Here is a 19,819-nt window from a genome sequence, read left to right as displayed (position 1 = left end):
ATAGTTTACATTTCTCATTGCGTTATAGTTTACATTTCATTTCATTAATAAGCGTTCCCAATGACAGTCTGAGTTATTTATATGGCTTTTACAGATAAAAGTATAGAAAAGTATTAGTTGGGCTGGTTCGGTATTAAATGCATTAAAATATACAATTAATATTTGATAACTGGCACTTACTTTGTGCCAGTTATCAAATATTAATTAGAAAAATTTTGCAAGACCAAACTGATTTAAAATTTAGGGAATCTAGATTTCTCACGTACCTACGTGAGAAATCTAGATTTCTCACGTACCCTTTTGGACGGCCATTAAAGTTTAATTACCTACGTGAGAAATCTAGATTCCCATTAACATCACATATTACGTAATGCTTTCAGACATTACGTATATACTTTCAGACATTTCATTAGAAGTCAAATTCGAAATAAGACTAAATGCTTATTTCTTAGACTAAATGCTTGCTTATTTCGGGTTTTCTTACTTTACCTTTAGAAACGAATACCAAATTGCAATCAGTGATAATCAGCTATAAAATCTGAATACTTTTAGCAGGAATCAAGTCCCGCAAGAAATATTATATATTTCTTTTAACTAATTCCATTGTTTTTTTTTTTTTTTTTTTCCTTTGCTGGTGCTAAACGAGGAAAAGGAAACAGCACTATTGATAAACAGTTTTCTTTTCACTTTCCTTTTCTTCTTTAGAACTGAACCAGCAGCATTGAAAAGGAAAATGAAATAACAGCTTTCACTACGCATATTAATTACTCGATGACTATTTCATTGCTTCTTCTATACTAAACTGCAGCTGTGTTATTTGTCATTTTATTAATTCAAGAGATAATGAAATGGATTGTTTAAAGTTTCAGTACAGATCATTTAAATGAAATCTTAATGAACATCAGAATAACACCTATAGTGTTTTGGTATATATTCAGGCAGTAGCACAAAAATATTAAAGTTGATGATTTAAATATGACGAAGCACGTGAGAAACACCTGCCTGATGTAATCTTTTGAATTTTCTTACAAAAAATTCCCGTTCAGCTACAGTTGATATAGGGCAAATTACCAGAACTTAACTACTGGTAGGGTTCGTTTGTTTGTGAGGAGGCTGGTCGGAGACAGCAAAGGGCTCAAAAGAAACCTAGATGAAGTGATTGTCTTCGTGTAGGAAATTTTAAGGAAATGGTTCATTTAAATACGGGGAAAACATTAATGTACTCAGATAGTTCAGCGAGATTCGAATTTGGGGTCGAATGATCAGGGTTCAGCAATATTTACTATTCGACTACTCATTGAAAAGGTTCGAGGAGACGCAGATAAAAATTCCATTTTCATTGTAAGATATGATTCCAAAATTCCTGATCATTTTAAAGTTTTTCACATTCTCAAAAATGCAGTAAATATAGCACACTTTTAATTTAAAAAAATTATTTCTTTAAAACAAAATTTATTCATTTGACGCAAATAAAAATTTAACAAGCACATGATTAACAATGAATTACGAAAAGCGAAGTTCTTGAAGGTTAACAATTATTTTGATTCGTAATTAAATGAGTGTTCGATTCTGAACTGAAAATTGGATTTGTGTAAGTTGCTCGGAAGAGCTTGAAGTGCTTAAAATCAAGTCTTGAAGGTGACAACAGCGTTAAAAATCAACCTTAACTCGCCCTTCTTTCCGATTCTAGTTTACATCCAACAACCATCTGTAGACGCCACGGGAGTGAAGGGAAGGGAAAGGGAAAAAAAAAAAAAAAAAAAACCATCAAGGCAAGGTGCGGTTGTGAAAAGATCAAAGGGGGAGAATATTAGCACACGACAATTCTGACACACCTTGTCGCATAATAGAAAGCGGTATTGTACAACGAACGAGATAGTAAAATATTATTAATCACTAGAAAAGGGGGTAAAGAGGCTAGAGAAAGGAAAAAAAGTCTGATCGCAGCATTATATAAACATGTTGATAAAGTTTATTACTTAGATCCCCGCCTACATTGTGATATAATGCATAAAAACGCGTGATGCCGCAATAGGGATCGAAAAAAAGGTCCTCTCTCTTTTTCATCGATACCATTCGAGATGTTAAATGACTTTCCTGTAAATACCAGAGTTAGGAAGCGGATGTGTGAAAAACATGCGTAAAGCTTTTACGTCTAGTTCTTACGCAGTGCCAGAAAAAGTTCTAGTAAACTGACTTCGTTTAAAAATCAAATACGGTATTTATACGCGTACTTCTCCCCTTTCTTTTATTAATTATATCGCAATAGAACCGAGAAGAGAGTCACCCAGATGGTATAATAGTTAGAGAGCCTACTACTACGGTACCGAAGAGCCCGGGTTTGAATCCCGGAGAAGACATGGATGTTTGTAAATGTATAGGTCGGTGAGAGAGAACCAAAAACCCAAACCCACCTAGCCGGCAAAGCCGGCCTTAAGGTTAAAAAAGGGTAAAAGGCGATTCCAACAACAAACGAGGACATCCAGCGATCCAGTCGAATCCCAACAAAACTCAATTAAATTAAACGTTTCAAAAATAACAAATCTAAGTAAAGCCCCGGAAAACCAAAACCCGAGAATCGAGTAACAAAAAAGGTTAGTATAACGTAAACATAATAAACTAAACAAACTTCTGGTCAATGGTTGCAAGCTGTTAATCTTTCAAAACCAGAGAAACACACATACAAACAAAAAAAAAAAAAAAAAAAAAAAAACCAAAAAAAATTTAAAGTTGGTTAAAGAAACTTAAAACAAATAACACGTCACATAAAACACACATATACACATACAAACTCTGTAGCACCGTCATTATATATTCTTTCTTCTTTCTTGCATTAATTCTTATCTTCATATCATAATACCAATAATTTCTTTGTTATTATTAATAATATCTAGAATGTCTCTTGAAAACTTCTCAAACTTTTCATAATTTCTAAAAAGTCCACCGAATCCTTTGTAATTGTATTTCCTTCTCACCTCCCCCGTTAAAATACAGGTCTCGACAAAGTGACGTGCATCTCCATACATATTACATACTAAACATTTTTCGTTCTCCTGGAGGTGGAATCTATTTAAGTATGCCGGGAATCTTCCATGACCAGTTAAAATTTGATTACAATCAATATGATGATGAATTCTCATACTATTTTTTATTTTTATTTCATTAATATATCCGATATTTCTTTCTGAAAATCCCCAGCTATCTTTCCATTCTTTAATAACAATATTTTTAAGAACAGTACATGATTTTCTCCTAGAAGGTTGTAGATAATTATCTTCCGTTTCCACCCCCAGTGCAGCCTCTTTCGCAAGAACGTCTGCTCTCTCGTTGCCTATATTTCCAGCATGAGCCCTAATCCAATGAAAATAAATAATATGTTTATTCTTCAAGTAAAAATATAAATTTTTGATTTCGTCTACTAATTTATTCTTATTGTGAGGACTGGAGAGTGCCGACAGTGCAGATAGAGCATCCGAGTAAATATTAATAAAATATTTTACTGTTAACTTCTCCACCCATTTCAGAGCGTTTTTAAGAGCAAGGAGTTCAGATTGATATACTGAGTTTAAATTATTAAGTTTACTTTTCCCTGAATCTATTTCAATGCCATGAAAGTAAACAACAAATGCACTGCCGATACACCCATCTATACCTGAACCGTCTGTAAAAATATCCATGTATAGGTCGGTGTCGGCTCTCTAAATATGTGGCGAGCCGAAAGTCCTCTCGTGTGGATTGGTGGGAGCGGAGAGGGGTGGGAAAACCCCGGTTCCCCGAGGGGCTCTACCTCAAAATTGGGGGTGGAAAATAGAAGTCCAACCTCTCTTTGGAGTAGGCTCTGGCAACAATTGTTCCATGTAACATGAACACGACAACAACAACCGAGAAGAGAAAATTATGCGAATAATTAAATTTCGAAGGATGCGGTTACAGTAACAACACAAGAAATGAAAAGTATTCATGGATAAACTATCGCGATATTACTTATTTAAAAGATACACACATTCGAATAAGAATACGTTGTAATATTAACATTACCATACCTAATAAGATATCTTCCTTTCTATTTTCTCTTATCTCCGCTCCTATTGCTGTCTGCTGCTGCCTAGGTTTCAAAGCATTTAATGCTGTTGTGCCATCTGCTAACAGCTTGCGTATCGTCGCTATTGTCTTTGTCACCGTTCAATCTGTTTTCTAACATGCAATGATCTTCAGCGATCAAGAGAATTAGAAATCCCCGTTTTCTTGATGCTCACCACTGTTATTCCTTCATCAGTCGCAGTCCACACACCCAAAATCCTCGAGCAAAGCCATTTGTAAGACAAAAACGACCACTATGTGGAAGAATGGGGCATTTTAAAATTTAGGAGATCTCGTTTCATGAACGTCTTCAGGAAAGCGAGGAATTACGTAAATAGTTAAAAATTTTCAGAATCTTGTGCTAGGGGAAAAGTACACGGGGAGGAAAAATATGCGAGTAAATACGATAGTTTGGTAGCTCCCAGAAAAGAGAAACTGAAGATGCTAAAATGCTAATATTTTTAATATAAATTCTTCAGTTATACTCTTTAAATATATACTAACAACAATCCGGCAATTTTTTAAAATGTTGACCTAATATAACTTATGGAATACAGGATGGTATAAACTGATTAACCCAATTTCGGTTCTGGTTGATTCTGCACGTATTAGTCATCATTAATATGACATATGTCAAATAAAATTTCCGAATTTGAGATGTCACCAAGAAGTTCATGTACAACATGTATTATCTTCTTAAATACATGTATTATTTTCTTAAACACATGTACATGTATTATCTTCTTAAAAAGTACTCCTTTGATTTCGGATTGAACGCAGTGATTAAATTAGATAAGTTACTTGAATGCAGCAAAACTCACGAGGGCTATCTTCTTACGGGAAGGAATGCCTTCGTGAAGAACTTTCTAGGAGAAACAGGCTCGCATTCAAGTTACGCATGGGGAAAACCAACTATGCAGCCATCCTATACTCCCAGCATTCAGCGGTCTTACAAACTCGGGGCCTGGTCAATGTGGATCTAGAATCTCAGTGTTCTAAAACTGTACTAACTCAACATCCGGTGAAACTGAGAGACGTTTCGCAAGATTCAGACGTATTTTGCCGTGTTTTCAAGGGTACGTTAAAACTGCTTTTGCGATTCATTTACCTACTTCATATTAAAAAGCCGCATTCTTACTGTTATAGAAATGGTCATAAAGAATATGTCGAGGCAAGTGCAGTAAGAATATGATAACAACAGTTATCTTTCGTGCTATCAAAAGAAGTTACACGAAACACTATTAGTAAAACTTGGGCAGTTTTCCATTTCCGTGTATTTGCAATTCTCCCTTTATAAATTTCCAGAAATTAAATTATTAAAAATCAGGTAAAAAATTTTACGTAACTCTCTATATAAATTAGAACCGAAGTCGCTCACTGCAAATTCATGCATCTCTCTCGTCGCAATGTTAAATATTAATACGGTGCACAATTCAATATGTCTTAACCTGTATGCATGTAGTATGTCCCTTGTGTGTATGAAGGAATAGCATGTTTTTCTAGGATTTTTTATGTGAAATAAAATATTTAATTTAAGGTCAACTCACTGAGTATCAGCCGAAGACGAAACGATTAGCCGCATTAGTTAATTAATTAGGTTAACTTGTTATTGGCTTATTATTATGTACAGATCAGCAAGAAATAAGATTAGTCTCTAGAATAGTTTCGACTGGTCCGAATGAAATGTCCAAATCTGCTTACAAATTACGAATATGCGTATTTTGCACCGATCAAACTAAACAGTAGACAGATTAAGTTATTTGAGTATGACAAAGCCCATGACGGCTATGTACCTAAGCGGAGAGATGTCATCGTGGAAGACCTTCTAATGGAAATTGACTCGTATTCACGTTACACATAAGGAAAACCACAAAAGCCAGTCTCACAGCAGGCCCATTCGCTTAGACTCGGAACTACCAGTATTCAACCATCTAAACCACGCTGCCGCTAGTAGGATGAACAGTAGCCGGAGACGGCCAGCTGAAACCTTGTATATGTTCTCAGATAAGCGCTTGGTTTTACTCATACTACTGCAGTATGATAACAGAAAGGTCCCGATTATGTATGACCAGATAATATTTGATTTATTTTAGTGTTATGTGCTCACAAAATTAATAGGGTCAAATTGATTTATTCCTAACAGTATTGTACAGTAATACACAGGGCATTTAATTATGACTTCATCGTCTTTGGTTTGGTTTATTTAATTTTGGCAAAGCACACTAGGACTATCTGCCTAAGGGGAGGGATGCCTTCGTGGAGAACTTTGTAAGGGAAACTGGCTCGTATACACGTTACACATGGGGAAAACCACAAAAACGCACATGCAGCCAGCCCGTTCGCGGGATTCGAACCTCGGACCGAACTACCAGTGTTCAGCGATTTTACCGCTCGGCCGCTGGTGGGCCCTCATCGTCTTTATAAGATCATTTAATAATGTTCGAATCTCTTACTTTTGTGCATATGGAAAAGTTTATTGTAGTGTTCAGTATAATTTGCATTACTTTATTCGACACTACAGGTTGTAATGCAGCGTAGAGTTGTTTTTATTATCATTATCAACTCTGACGTTTTATCAAGGTTGATAATGATCTTCATTCAGTATTAAATTTGCCTATAATGATGGAACTTCCCAAAAGAAAATAAATTCGTAACGTTAAATATTATAACTAACTGACGCGACGAGGGTTTAATAACTAATGAACTTTCCGTTACAATCAACGCCCTGATTTTCGACGAACTGGGTGGGTTCCCAAACATTTTTGATAAATTTAATCACACATGAAAGGCGAATGGCTTTCTATTTTCTTCGAATATGCTCCGATAATGATGATAAATCGAACTTTTGGATTAATAGTAATGAAGTGATAGCAGACAGTATTTGAAAGCTCACGCTAATGCACAATTATTCTCAAACACACATCAAAGGAGAGAAATGAAATACAGATTCAGACTTAGATAGTTAAATATATTTCACTCTGTAATAAATTGTGTTACTCGTGTTTAAAGAGTCAGCACTTTATTTTCTTTTCCGTTAAGGATATCATATTTAATGTAATACTAATGCGCAAATTTCTAAGGATTCATTAGCGTTTCAAAAATTAATATGCTCTATTGCTATATATGAAGTGAGCATATGTTTTTGGTTATCAGCCCTGTTGTCAAGAGGTTACGTTATTTTATGCCCCGTTATCAAAAGGCAAAGTTCTTGAGGAATATCTTAGGAATGATGTTTTCAAGGTCAGTAGATAAACAAGGTTAGGTTCTTCGCATCGCTGAAGTCACTTACGTATGCAAGTGGGAGACGAAGACCACAAGGGGAGTAGAGAGTTGCTTTTGAGAGGACTTAGGAGCCAGTGACGTCATACAAGGGCAAACCTTGTAGTGAATAAACAACTTAAACGATTTTATGAAAGATATTCTAAAGAAAACTGGCACGTTTCATGACATACATGGGAAAAGCCAAACACAAATAATTCCATCAGACAGGAAAGTGAACCTTAAAAGAGGATTAGCTTCTCAGACGTTCTCTTTAAGTCCGGATATCAAGACATAAATCCTTAATTGAGAGATGATGACTAGTTGTAGAAAAAATAAATTTAAATGCACATGTTACATGATATTATGTATATGTGTTATGTTATGATACATTTAAGTAGTTGTGATATTAATTTAAATTAATTAATACCGTGATATTAATTTAAATAATTTACAAAAACAGAGTGAGTAGCTTATAAGCAATGTTACTAGTACTAAATTTTATCTTTTATGTTTCGAAACAATTTGTGAAAATGAATAGTTTTGAAACAGTGCTTAGGTTTTGAATGAAACAGTTTCTATTAAGCTCAAAACAAATAACCAAAAACGTTTCGATCACCTGTTAGTTGAGAAAATTGTTGAGTTGTGCCAGCATATGCTTTTAAAGACCCTTTTCAGGCCAGTTGGAACCAAGACAACACTAATTTGCTTAACTTTAGTGATGTTGAACAAAAACAACTTAAGTTCAACCTGTTAAGTCAAATAACAGACATTTGGAGGTACAGATCATCTATAAGAGGGTTGAAAACCTATAAGAGGCTTTGAGCTGCAATGCCAAACAAAGTGTTAAAATGATAGAACTCTTATCGCAGTTTTTAAATGCAAACCTACACATGCAGGCAAGTCATGACGCCTTTTATACGCTTGGTATACTCAGTTACGTTCTCTCATAGTCAACGGTTTAGGACAAGTTTTATTACCATAGAAAACTGGAACAAGAAATAAAATACATAAAGCCACACTAAAAAGAGCACGAGAGTTCTTTCTCAGCTTTGCAGGCATCAAGCTGTCTTTTATCAAATATGATGATAACCTGACCCCCTTAAATGAAGAGCGCATTCATATAAAACTGAAAGATAGCCATGGAGATTAAAGTGCAACGAAACGAGGAAATAATTTAATTTTCAAGGAGTTGGGAAGGTGGTAAAAAGATCCTACGCTTCTCTGTAACAAGGCTGATGGAGCGTCTGATCGAAAAGGAGCACTAGCAAGGGCCAAACCCTTGAGCTAATGACTAGTTAACGGTTTTGCAAGCTTCTATATATAACTCTGCAGATACATTAGGTAATTTGGAAGCAGGAGAGATGAAAAATGAGCAGCGCCTATGCTGGGAATCGAATCACGGACCTCTGGAATACACGCCCAGCATGCAGACCGCTACACCACGTAGGAACGCTTAGAAAGCAGGAGAAATACCTTATAACTCAAGTTTTCGAGTTAAGTAAAATGCAAAAGACATGCATTTATGCAACAACAACAAAAAAAAAAAAAAAAAAAAAAAAAAAAAAAAAAAAAAAAAAAGGATGCTAATAAAAGTGAGAAAGCCGGCAAAAGACAAAAACCAAAAGCAAGTAGGAAACCGCACTTTAAAGCTTTGTTCCGGAAGATGTAAAGCACAAATACATAATTAAAAATCGAGATCAGGCAGTAAATCGACATTTGATTGAGTATTTTCACACTCAGTTTGCAAATCTCAAAGTTAATTTACCAAATTAAATGTTTGGTTTTACGCTTACATTTTATTATTTAAAAAATATTTTATTGAATAAAATAATAAAGACTCAATAGGAGAAAAACACTGCATCTAGCGAAGTTGAATAATACTGCAATTTCAAGTCTCTCATGAGCAGTATTACAACTAGAAAAAAATGCATAAGTTCATGAACATCCAATATATCATTATAGCCTTTTAAACCTTAAACCTTTTCCCAGTATCTCTCTAAAGAAGTAAAAAAAAAAATAGATTTTAGCATCATTGTATTGCATAGCAAAGAAATTTTAACATATTTCTCTAACCCAAATCGAAAGCAAAATAGTTGTATCACTAATTTCCTCTCTTTTTGCACAGTGTACTAAAAATAAAGTCCCCTCCCAACACGAAAGGAAGATGCTTATGCCTATAAAAATACTGCAACTTAGAATTCCTAAAAGAGCAGAACCATCAAAAGGTGTCTTCATTTAGCAGAGATATTCTTCAAATTCAAGCTATAATTTATTCTAACGATTAGTTTTTCTGTATATAATCAATCATTCGTTCACTAAGCAGAATGGATCTCTTACCCCTTATATTTCGTAAGCAACTGCAGTAATCGAAGTTAAATACAATACTTAATTCATATGATTTAACATGTGTCACACATTTTCTATAAACCATCCACAGATATGGATTAAAGAAATCGATTTCTATCTAGCAGTCATGAATGTTGCTGGAAATTTTCAAACTGGAAAAGAAGCACGCGACACACGAATTCAAGCTAGGATTTTTCTGAATGGAAACGATGTAAAGGGTAAACAGAGGCCAACTGAATAGAATTGCTGAAGGAGGTAGTTAGTCTGGATTCGGTTGCAGGCGAATGGCCCGCTTTTTGGTTGGTTGTTTTAGCATGTGACTAAATACAAGATAATTTTCTTTAGAAAACATTAAAAAAGGCAGTCTTTCTATAGGGTCATAACCATAGCTTATTTTGAAATATTCGACTAAAAATAAATAATGCATGTGTAATATTCGACTAAAAATAAATAATGCATATTCTTTGATATCTTTATATTTCGATTGATAGTAATATATGTGAACTGCTAATAGCTCATTCTTGCTTCGTTCCAGATGAACCGGTATAGCAATGATGGCTCGGCAATGAACCGAGATCGTGCTGATGAATGATGGAACGATATTATTAAATGAGTATAACGGCTATGCAATACAGCTAAAATAACTCAAATCTGTGAACACGTTATTGAAAAAGAAAATCAATCAATCGGGATCAATTCGCGATACAGCTAGCTTAATTCTTTGAAGACATTATTAAAAATAATCAGTCAGTCAGGATCAATTCAGGATACAGCTAAAATAACTCAATTCTTTGGACACGTTATTGAAAAAAAATCAATCAGTTGGGATCAATTCAGGATACAGCTAAAATAACTCAATTCTTTGGACACGTTATTAAAAAAAAATCAATCAGTTGGGATCAGTTCGCGATACAGCTAACATTGATTCTGTGGACACGTTATTAAAAAAATCAATCGAGATACAAGTACCAAAATGCAATTCTGTCGACATTTTTTTTTTTTTTAAGTAAAACCATCGGGAATCGATTAGCTATACAGCTAACATAATTCAACTCTTTGAACATGTTATTAAAAAAAATCAATCAGTCGGGATCAATTCGTAATACAGCTAACATAACTCAATTCTTTGAACATGCTATTTGAAAAAAAAAAAAAAAAAAAAAAAAAAAAATCAGTCGGGATCAGTTCGCGATATGAGGCTTGGAAGTGAATTTGCGAGAAATACCTTGTGCCAGTTATATATTTTATTCAGTGAAGAGGCTTGAATGTTAAAAATATATATCCTTGTTTATAGTCTTAATTTTAAAGCAACTTTAAGTTCACCATCACACCAAAACACTCAGATTGATGGTACTTTCAGAAGTATTGGTGATATCCAAATCATGCCATATAGCATTTAAATACTAATGATTTAAATTAGCTTCTGGACGAAAATATTTTATTTTACATGTTTTACAAAACTCGTGTAATTCATTATCCATGGTATAAAACTACTTATGAACCTAACCACAGTCCTGTGAAATACGTTATTAATATTAGATTACCTTTTTTAAGCATCTTGATTCTATTTATCAAGCTTATTTATTAGCTATACGCATTTAAGAATCTCCCTCGGATTTCTTTCCATTTCATTGATAAATCATCAGTCGTTACGGAGGAGGTGATAGCATCATGGGGATAAAGGATTATGACTGAGTTCGTCTGAGAAGCATCCGCTTTTTCTCAACATATCTGTCTGTCCACTGAACGCTTCAGCAAGCAGCCGCTGGTAACTCTGAATCTCGGCGCCCAGGTCACCAAAGCGGTTTCTCGGGCCTTGGGATCGCTTGACTTTCGTCGCTCAACTTTTTCACGGTCGGTCGGCTAAAGGAAAAACTAGCAGAAAAAAAGCAAAATTTTAACGCAAATTCCCAAAGTAAAACCTCCTTCTTAGTAGTCTTACTGGAAAATTTCGCTCAATTCTCAGGCTGGAGACGAAAATACGCATTCTTAGCAGTAAACAAAAGCAAGAAGATTAATGCTGTCCTCTGAAAAAACGCTCTATAGTGTCTTGCCTTTTGCTTGTCTTTGCTTTTTCTTGCCGACTATTAAGTAGTTGTAGGAAAATCAAGTGGATGACTGTTGAAAACAGGTAATTTAACTTGTTTTCAAATCCTGCCCAAAGAGCAGGCCCCGTGCATGAATAAGTTTTCCATGAAGGCATTCCTTCCCATAGGCAAGTGATTTGATATAATCAAATGAGCAAAATTAGTAGCGTCTTGATTCTATTTATCAAGCTTGTTTATTACTTTAACAAAGAGTTGATTAAGTCTTATAGAATTTCATACCACTCTTCTAAAACTCTGGGCCAACAGCTCCCTTAAGCAGTCTAACTTAGGGTTCCAATACCTCGTCCGCATATTTCTGAAGGTTACAGCTCCTTCTTGAAAGTTACATAGTTCGGTAGGGACATTTGTCAAAATTCCTCCCCAAACTATAATTAACCCTATTATTCGAAGTTCAGATTTTGAGCGTGAAGGTGCAGTTGCCCCTCGATCCCTATTTTTAACTTGGCCAATTTTTCTTGTCCTTTGTGTTACATGTTTGATCAGATAGCCTGGATCAGTAAAAGTAGGCGGCCAGTGTAACTCTGATTAAAAATCCGGTTATAACCACGTGCAGTGCTGATAAGAATCCCGTGTTTCTGAGACTTCTTCCCCTTTATTTTTCTTCTTACTATGTATTCCTTTCTTCTGATGAGGAGGGACCTTTAGCTGCCCTCGAAATCGATTGAGTGTTTCAATATACTTACGCTAAATACAAGGTTGTTTTTACGGTTTTAATCATAATTACATTTGTTAATTTGAGTGGAAAAGACTGCAGAAGATCTACATTTCACCTTCGGTGAAAGAGCATGTGATTGCATGAAATATTTTCGTGTTTTTTCCATGTCAGTACGAAGTACATCCCTTATAAATTTCTCACAACTGCATCCTTCCTAAAGCAGATAGATCTTGAATGTTTAGCTAAGATTAATGGCAACGCATAATTGGTTTTCTGCATGGACATTTATTATCTTTCAGTATGTTCAACGACAGTACAAGATAATGCTTCTTAGGAAATTTTCCTCTTAAGCAGAGGGCTCTAGTCTGCATTTCTTTAATAACTATAAAACTAGCTTTGAAAACATAAATTATACATGGAAAGGCAGACATTTGTTAATTTATACCGTATTAAGTGCAAACTCATAACCATTTCAGTTTCTGGTGATAGTTACACGTTTTTAGAGTATTCTGGTATATTATTGCTGAATGGTGATTTTGATTTACCACCAATCTGCTGATTTAGTACTTCCCAGTTCCTACTTTTCATTATTCTCATTCAACCGCTTTATGCCGTTTGCCTTCAATTAACTTGAAGTATCATACATAATCATTATAGTTCACGCAAATACTTTTTGTTGTTTTCGCCTACTACCTGGTCATTTTAACGTGGTCCACTCACGATTTATCCTCAAAGAATTTTTGTTGAATCAAGTACCGGTTTGCAGAAATTAGATACTTGATAACGGCAAAACCCAAGGGCTATCTGCCTAAGGGGAGGGATTCCTTCGTAGAGGACTTTTTATGGGAAACTGGCTCATATACACCTTACACAAGGGGAAAACCACGAAAACGCTCACCGGATTCGAGCCCGGAACCGAACTACAAGTGTTTAGCGATTTTACCGCAGCGATTTAGCGGATCGTTGTCGGCTCGAAGAAACTCCGAAGCGACTACAAGTGATTTCATTTTAGGCCTTCACGCTTCTACAGGAACTAGGCGTTCTACTGCAGCACAATGGCTTAACGAAGTTCAACTGTATGCAAAAACCAATGTTTTATGTCCCACTTACTCCAGCTTCCAAAGGGATCCGTTTACACTGGTGACGTCGTCATGTTTAATGGAGCCAAGAGGATTGGGCCTAAAAATTGTTTACTTAAGATTCCAGATAGTCTGAAAAGTGATTCTGGAAATGTTTAGATCTGGAGAGAGGAAGAAATACGCAACTTGCTTCTCTTGACTGTGAAATATCTCGATTCCGTGACTGAAGTTTAATGGTTTGGGGAGGAATTATGACAAACGGCCGCACCGAACTGCGTAACTTTCAAGGAGGACCTGTAACCGTCTGAAATTTGTGGAATAGGTATTGGAACCCTAAGTTAGACTATTTAAGGGAGTTGTTGGCCCAGAGTTGTAAAAGAGTGGTATGCAATTCCACAAGACTTAATCAACTCTTTCTTAAAGTCTTTGAAATTAAGATGTGAAGAACGGAGTGGTGACCATACACCATATTAAAAATATTCCACAAGAGTTGACTTAATTGAGGCCCGGTGGCGCAGTGGCTAACGCGTTCCGCAGCAGCACCACAGGTCCGGGGTTCGATTCCCGGGCTGGGCAAGGTTGACTCAGTCTTTCATCGCTTGAGTGTGTGTGTGTGTGTGTGTGTGTGTGTGTGATTATGGCAAAGCCTCGAGGGCTATCTGCCTAAGAGGAGGGATGCCTTCGTGGAGGACTTTCTAAGGGAAACTGGCTCGTATACACGTTACACATGGGGAAAACCACGAAAACGCCCATGCAGCCAGCCTGTTCGCGGGATTCGAACCTCGGACCGAACTACCAGTGTTCAGCGACTTTACCGCTCGGCTCGCTTGAGTGGGTCGATAAAATGAGTACCAAGTTCGCTTGGGGACTAAACACCGGGGGTCCTGCGACAAGCTGATCACTTGTCCAGGGCATATGCCCGCAGCCCTGGACCCACGGTCTAGAAAGCAGATATCAGGGCACTGCCCACCGTGGCTCTCTAGGGGCTGTTGTGCCGCCGAGTTTAGTTGACTTAATATTTCAATTATTTCCCAATTTCCATAAATTTGGTTTTAATTTCAATATTTTGCGAATAATCATCTGCCAAACATTGCAGTTTATGTTAAAAAATGCTTTTGTACAAATTTCTACTAAAATTTTTTCATTAAATTTCAGTTGCGTTTTATTTCTGCCATTATCCTTTAATTTCGATGACCAGTATATATACTACACTTTCATTTAATAATAGTTCCGCATTTCGCGACGAGAAGGCCACAAATACTTTCCATTAATTGCATATTGTCGCTTCCTTACAGGTTAAAGTGACTAAACACCCCGAATTGTGTTGGGCAACCTACGTCAGAGCAGCGTTCCGCATCAAGATAAATTTCGAGACATGTCTCATATTCTGCTACTATTATTCTATCTTGCAGATATTACCGACATGAAATTTCGTTTGTGTTTCTCTATATGGTCATACGGATATGTTTTGTGGGTTCAGAAATATGTTCAATAATCAGTCATAATGCTTTCTATATGTGTTTCAGAGAGCTCGCGAGGTCCTCAAAAGTTTGTCGCGAGGCCCTCAAAAGTTATTTTGTCGGAGAGGTCGCTAATTACTAGGAGCTCGACCCGGCTTCGATCAAAGGTTGATTTTTGTGCTTTTGCTCATGTGCGACACGAATACGAATCAGTTTCCCTTATAAACTTTTTCTGCGAAAATATCCTCCTTTTATGCAGATACATACTCGCGCGTGCTTTGCCGTATTCAAACAACCTAACTTGAAGTACTGTAGAATGAAGGAAAGCTTAACACTCGAAAAAATTATTTTGAAACAGAATAATTATGTGAAAATGAATCCAGTTAAATATTATATTTAGGTAGCCATGAAATATCCGAAATATTAAATAAACTCGTGAAATACAAACAAAACTGAAATTGAGCAAAACATAGCTAGATTTTCTCCCAAAGCAGAACAATCCTGCATCTTTCAAATCAGAAGCATCGATAACTGAACATCGCTTACATACCACAATAACAGCAACACAACCGACAATTTTCTTCAACAATACAGAGAAACATTTCATAACGAGTAGCCCAGACGATATATAGTGGTTAGGGGAGCCCATTGCGAAACCAGAGGGCCAATTAAACTTCGTTACATTAAACATCACTGATGGCTTTATTCTCCAATTCGATCGCCCTGAAAGAAGACAAAAATTATTTCGAACCCTGAGATTTGTTTGAGTGATTTCACTGTAACATGCGAGCAGCTGAAAAACGCTCATCTGAGAGCAATTAAATGCTTGAAATAGTACATTTCGCATAGAGCAATATTTCCTCAAACATATTGAAGAAAACCATACTATGCTGTCTTGCTTACCAACGGCCGGGCGGGGACGTAGCTGAACACTGGTAGACCAATTAAGTTCGATTACAGACAAAGGGCTGCCCGCTGAAGGGCCTGCTGAAGGCTATTTTACTAACGTAGGCTGTCCGCCTGCTGAAGGCTATTTTACTAATGTAGCTTTCAGTTAGTAAAATAGCCTTCAGCAGGCACAACACGCTCTGATTCAACAATCTAAAAATTATCTTTAAATGCCCTCATCTGAATACGCGCGAACTAAAAATTAGCATTCTGGCAGGAAAACGGAAAGGGGAAATGACAGTAAAGATACTTGACATAAAATAACTGGTTAGATAGCAATAAAAATATCCTCACAACTTTATTTTTAAAATATTCCATATCGGATTCACATTTCGGGGGGGGGTGGAAATACAGCCAATTCCTGATTAACCAGATGCGGATTAACTTGGCCTTGTCTAAAATAAAAAGATGAAGTTTGAGTATCACAAAACGAGATTTATCACAAAACTATGAGAATAAAGTAAAATTTTACGAGAAACACAAAATGAGTAGAAAATGTGTGAGATAACGGCAGGGATAGCAGATGACGTCACAGTATTTAGGAAATCCCTTTTTATTCACAACACGCAATAATTTAATTGTACATAATCTGGGATTCATAATCATTGTTAAATAATACCTTAAAACTATATTCCTAAATCGCAAAACTACAGCCTAATTATATTTCTAAATCATATTAAATAATACCTTAAAACTATATTCCTAAATCGCAAAACTACAGCCTAATTATATTTCTAAATCATATTAAATAATACCTTAAAACTATATTCCTAAATCGCAAAACTACAGCCTAATTATATTTCTAAATCATATTGTTGCAATCAGTAGAAATCTGATCTCGAAAATTTTATTCTTAGAAATAAAATTACATTAAAAAGCACTTACTAAATTTTAATTTATCTCTATCCATTTAATTTAATTTTAATCATTTACTTAATTTTAATTAAAGAACTTTTAATCTTTAATTATTAATTAATTCCACAATAATTAAATAACAATACTAATATTAATTTTATAATTATTAATTAATCTGGCAATAACTAATCATTTAATTTTAAAATTATTAATGATTTTAATGGCCATTTTATTTAATCTTGTTCCTCTTTCCTAATTTTATAAATTAAGCCCTGCCTAAAAGAATTCATGTTTTCTTTACATTACAGTTCAGACAGTTTTCACAAAGTCAAAACAGTTGTCTAAACTTCTAATTATTTTGAAATATGGATTTTGTTTCTTAAATTAAAACATTGTAACATAAACATCTACATGCAAGGACAGATATGGAAAATTTATAGCTTGATTTTAAATATCGAAATTCTGGAAAGAATACGAAAGGAACTTCTTGGTGAAATTATTTGTCATGTTTCAGAAGCCTTTAATACACCTAATTTTTTTTTTAATGCAGTATGAGGCTTAAAAATGAAGAGCATTTTAGAAAAATAAACAAGAAATTTGTCATGAAAGTCTAAATCCTTCGTCACAGCAGTAAGAACAAGACTACAAATACCTGAATTTTTAATAAGATCCTTCTTTCTCACTCGAATTATATTTCAGAGGACTTTTAAGAAAAATAATAGGTAGGAAAATAGTTTTTAGACTGATATAATCAATATGTGATGGTCTTATTAAGCTGATTTCACTTTTTCAGGTACTCTAAGGAAAATGAAGGATATAATCTCAGCCCGCGTCTTTAATCAATACTTAATTCCCACTTTCAAGTTCTAACGTAAGAAACTACTCATACGAAAAGTCAGGGATAAACAAACAGATCTTAATGTCAAATACGAAGAGGACATCAGCCAAAATAAAAAGATTCCACGCCAGCGACAACAATCTTAGCGCCGCAACGGAGCGTGGACAATGAGAACATTTCCGGTGGAAGGCCAAATCAGCGTAATACATTTGGGGCCCTCAATAAAAAAATGGGATTATAAAAAGCATACTGACAACCGATTGTGCGCGGGGCGAAAGGGGGAATGAAATGGATCGTGCATTTGTGTTTGGCAGTAAAAAGAATGGCGGAAGAATGGACTTTCGTGACGCACAGCGGAATTGGACATTAAAAATTTTGACTTCTTCAAGATCTTTGCGCGGTTAATTGAAGAGGAACGAGGGGGTATAAACAGCGTCCAAAGACAATGGGGTAAATTTCCTCGATTTTAGTGTTCAAGGTCAGCAGCCCTTGCTCCCAAAGATCGTGGATAACTATCGTGCAAGTTATAATCCTACTTGTATGAAGATTGGTATGGATGCCGAGGCTTTTGCAGCGGAAATAGGTACATCCTCTTTACAATAGAATTGATCAGCGTGGGTTTCACGGTAATACCGAAATTAAATCCTGCTCGCACATGCGCAAGAGTGCAGGCTGCAGAGTTCATTCATGAAAATACTGATATTTTCATTCACACGTATCCTGACGTAGCCAAAAACGGCTTTATTTCGGTTCACAACATTTACAAAGTGTCGTAATGGCCTGCAAAATAAACCTCCACAAGCACAGAATGTGATAAGCAAAGAAGTTTAATCACATTTTGCAAATAGGTACCCTTTATTTTACAGTGTTCTCACATTTTATTATTTGTAATTAAAACTGCACACAGCTGGTACTGAGTTTCCTGAATTGCACGCATCTCCTTGTTTACTGCATGCAATGGTCCCACTTCCTCGGACTATGTTTACATACTCTTTACTTTAGGTGTAGACAGTTACTTAGCAAAGAAAAAAAAAAAAAAAAAAAAAAAAAAACTGAAATGGTTCAGATTTAAATTACGTCCACAGGGGCGTTTTTTAACGTTTTGTGTGTTACTTTTATTTATTAAATATCCTGTTCTACGTACTCAAACCATAAAATTCAGTTCAACAGCAATATCGCAAAATAATTTTAAAATAAGCTTATCTTTTTAGAATTTCCGATACAGAGTTCTCGCGCGCTGGAGATAAAAACATTTTTTTTCGTACAGTATTGCCATTTCTCGCTTTGAAATCGTTGAGTTTGTTAATCAAAAATTCATTGAAGTATTACAAAATCTGAAATTGATAATAAAACCAAATTCAAATTAGGGCTTCTACACGCCCATATTCTATGGAAGATTATGTTATTCAAATTTCGATAGCTCTAGGTACTGTTGTTTTATCCCAGTGCGAGAAACAAACATATATATTCAGGCAGATTCTTCATTACTGAATTTTTTTAAATATAACACTGTCCGATAATAATTGCTGCCAACAATTTGAAAAGTGATTTGCCGTTTACGGTTTTCAACGAAAGATGCCAAAACAAAATTAATAGTCCTTCAGGGCAAATTGCCTCTTTGGACTGAAAAAACAAAATTCCATACTTAGCAAAAATTCAGTAATACAAGAAAAGTTAGTAAATCTGAGTGACAAAAACCATTCAAAATAATATGGTAGCAATGTTTTTTGTTGGGTAAATATTCTGAACTATCCAATGAGACATGGAAGATCATTCGGTTTCTACAAAGTGCCCAAATAATTCTTCTCTATAGTTGAGTTTTTCTGATTTTATGAAAACCCTGTATTGATATATGTACTTTACTTAGTCATTGACACAAAAGAGTAAAGAATACAAGAAATGTAATGGAGAAATTAAAAAAAAAAAAAAAAAGAGAAAGATGGAAGACAAATTAGGTGTTCATATTCGCGGATTTAAGATTTAACATCAAAGAGATTGATCTGGTATTATATAACCACCGCTTCCCCCCTCCAAATTTAACTCATTTCCAAAAATTGCAACCGTGAAATGAATTTAATTTTGCTACTACTTCATAAATTTATTACTTTTATTCATTAAAAACTGAAATAAAATTAATTTCTGCAAACCATGCTGCAGATATCTAATTTTAAAATCCGTTAGCGTACAAT

The 19,819-nt window shown here is 35.3% G+C and overlaps 1 protein-coding gene across 5 annotated transcripts in view; it reads right to left on the bottom strand.

The window, feature by feature from the left end:
- The window catches only part of LOC118189593 (uncharacterized), a 475,680-nt gene that overhangs the window by 150,912 nt on the left and 304,949 nt on the right, over positions 1-19,819 (bottom strand). The window lies entirely within an intron of this gene.

This window comes from Stegodyphus dumicola, chromosome 10 (genome assembly GCF_044657685.1).
Source record: "Stegodyphus dumicola isolate Sdum_Otavi_A_Nest chromosome 10, ASM4465768v1".
Taxonomy (NCBI): Eukaryota; Metazoa; Arthropoda; class Arachnida; order Araneae; family Eresidae; genus Stegodyphus; species Stegodyphus dumicola.
This window is presented reverse-complemented; position numbering and strand designations above follow the sequence as displayed.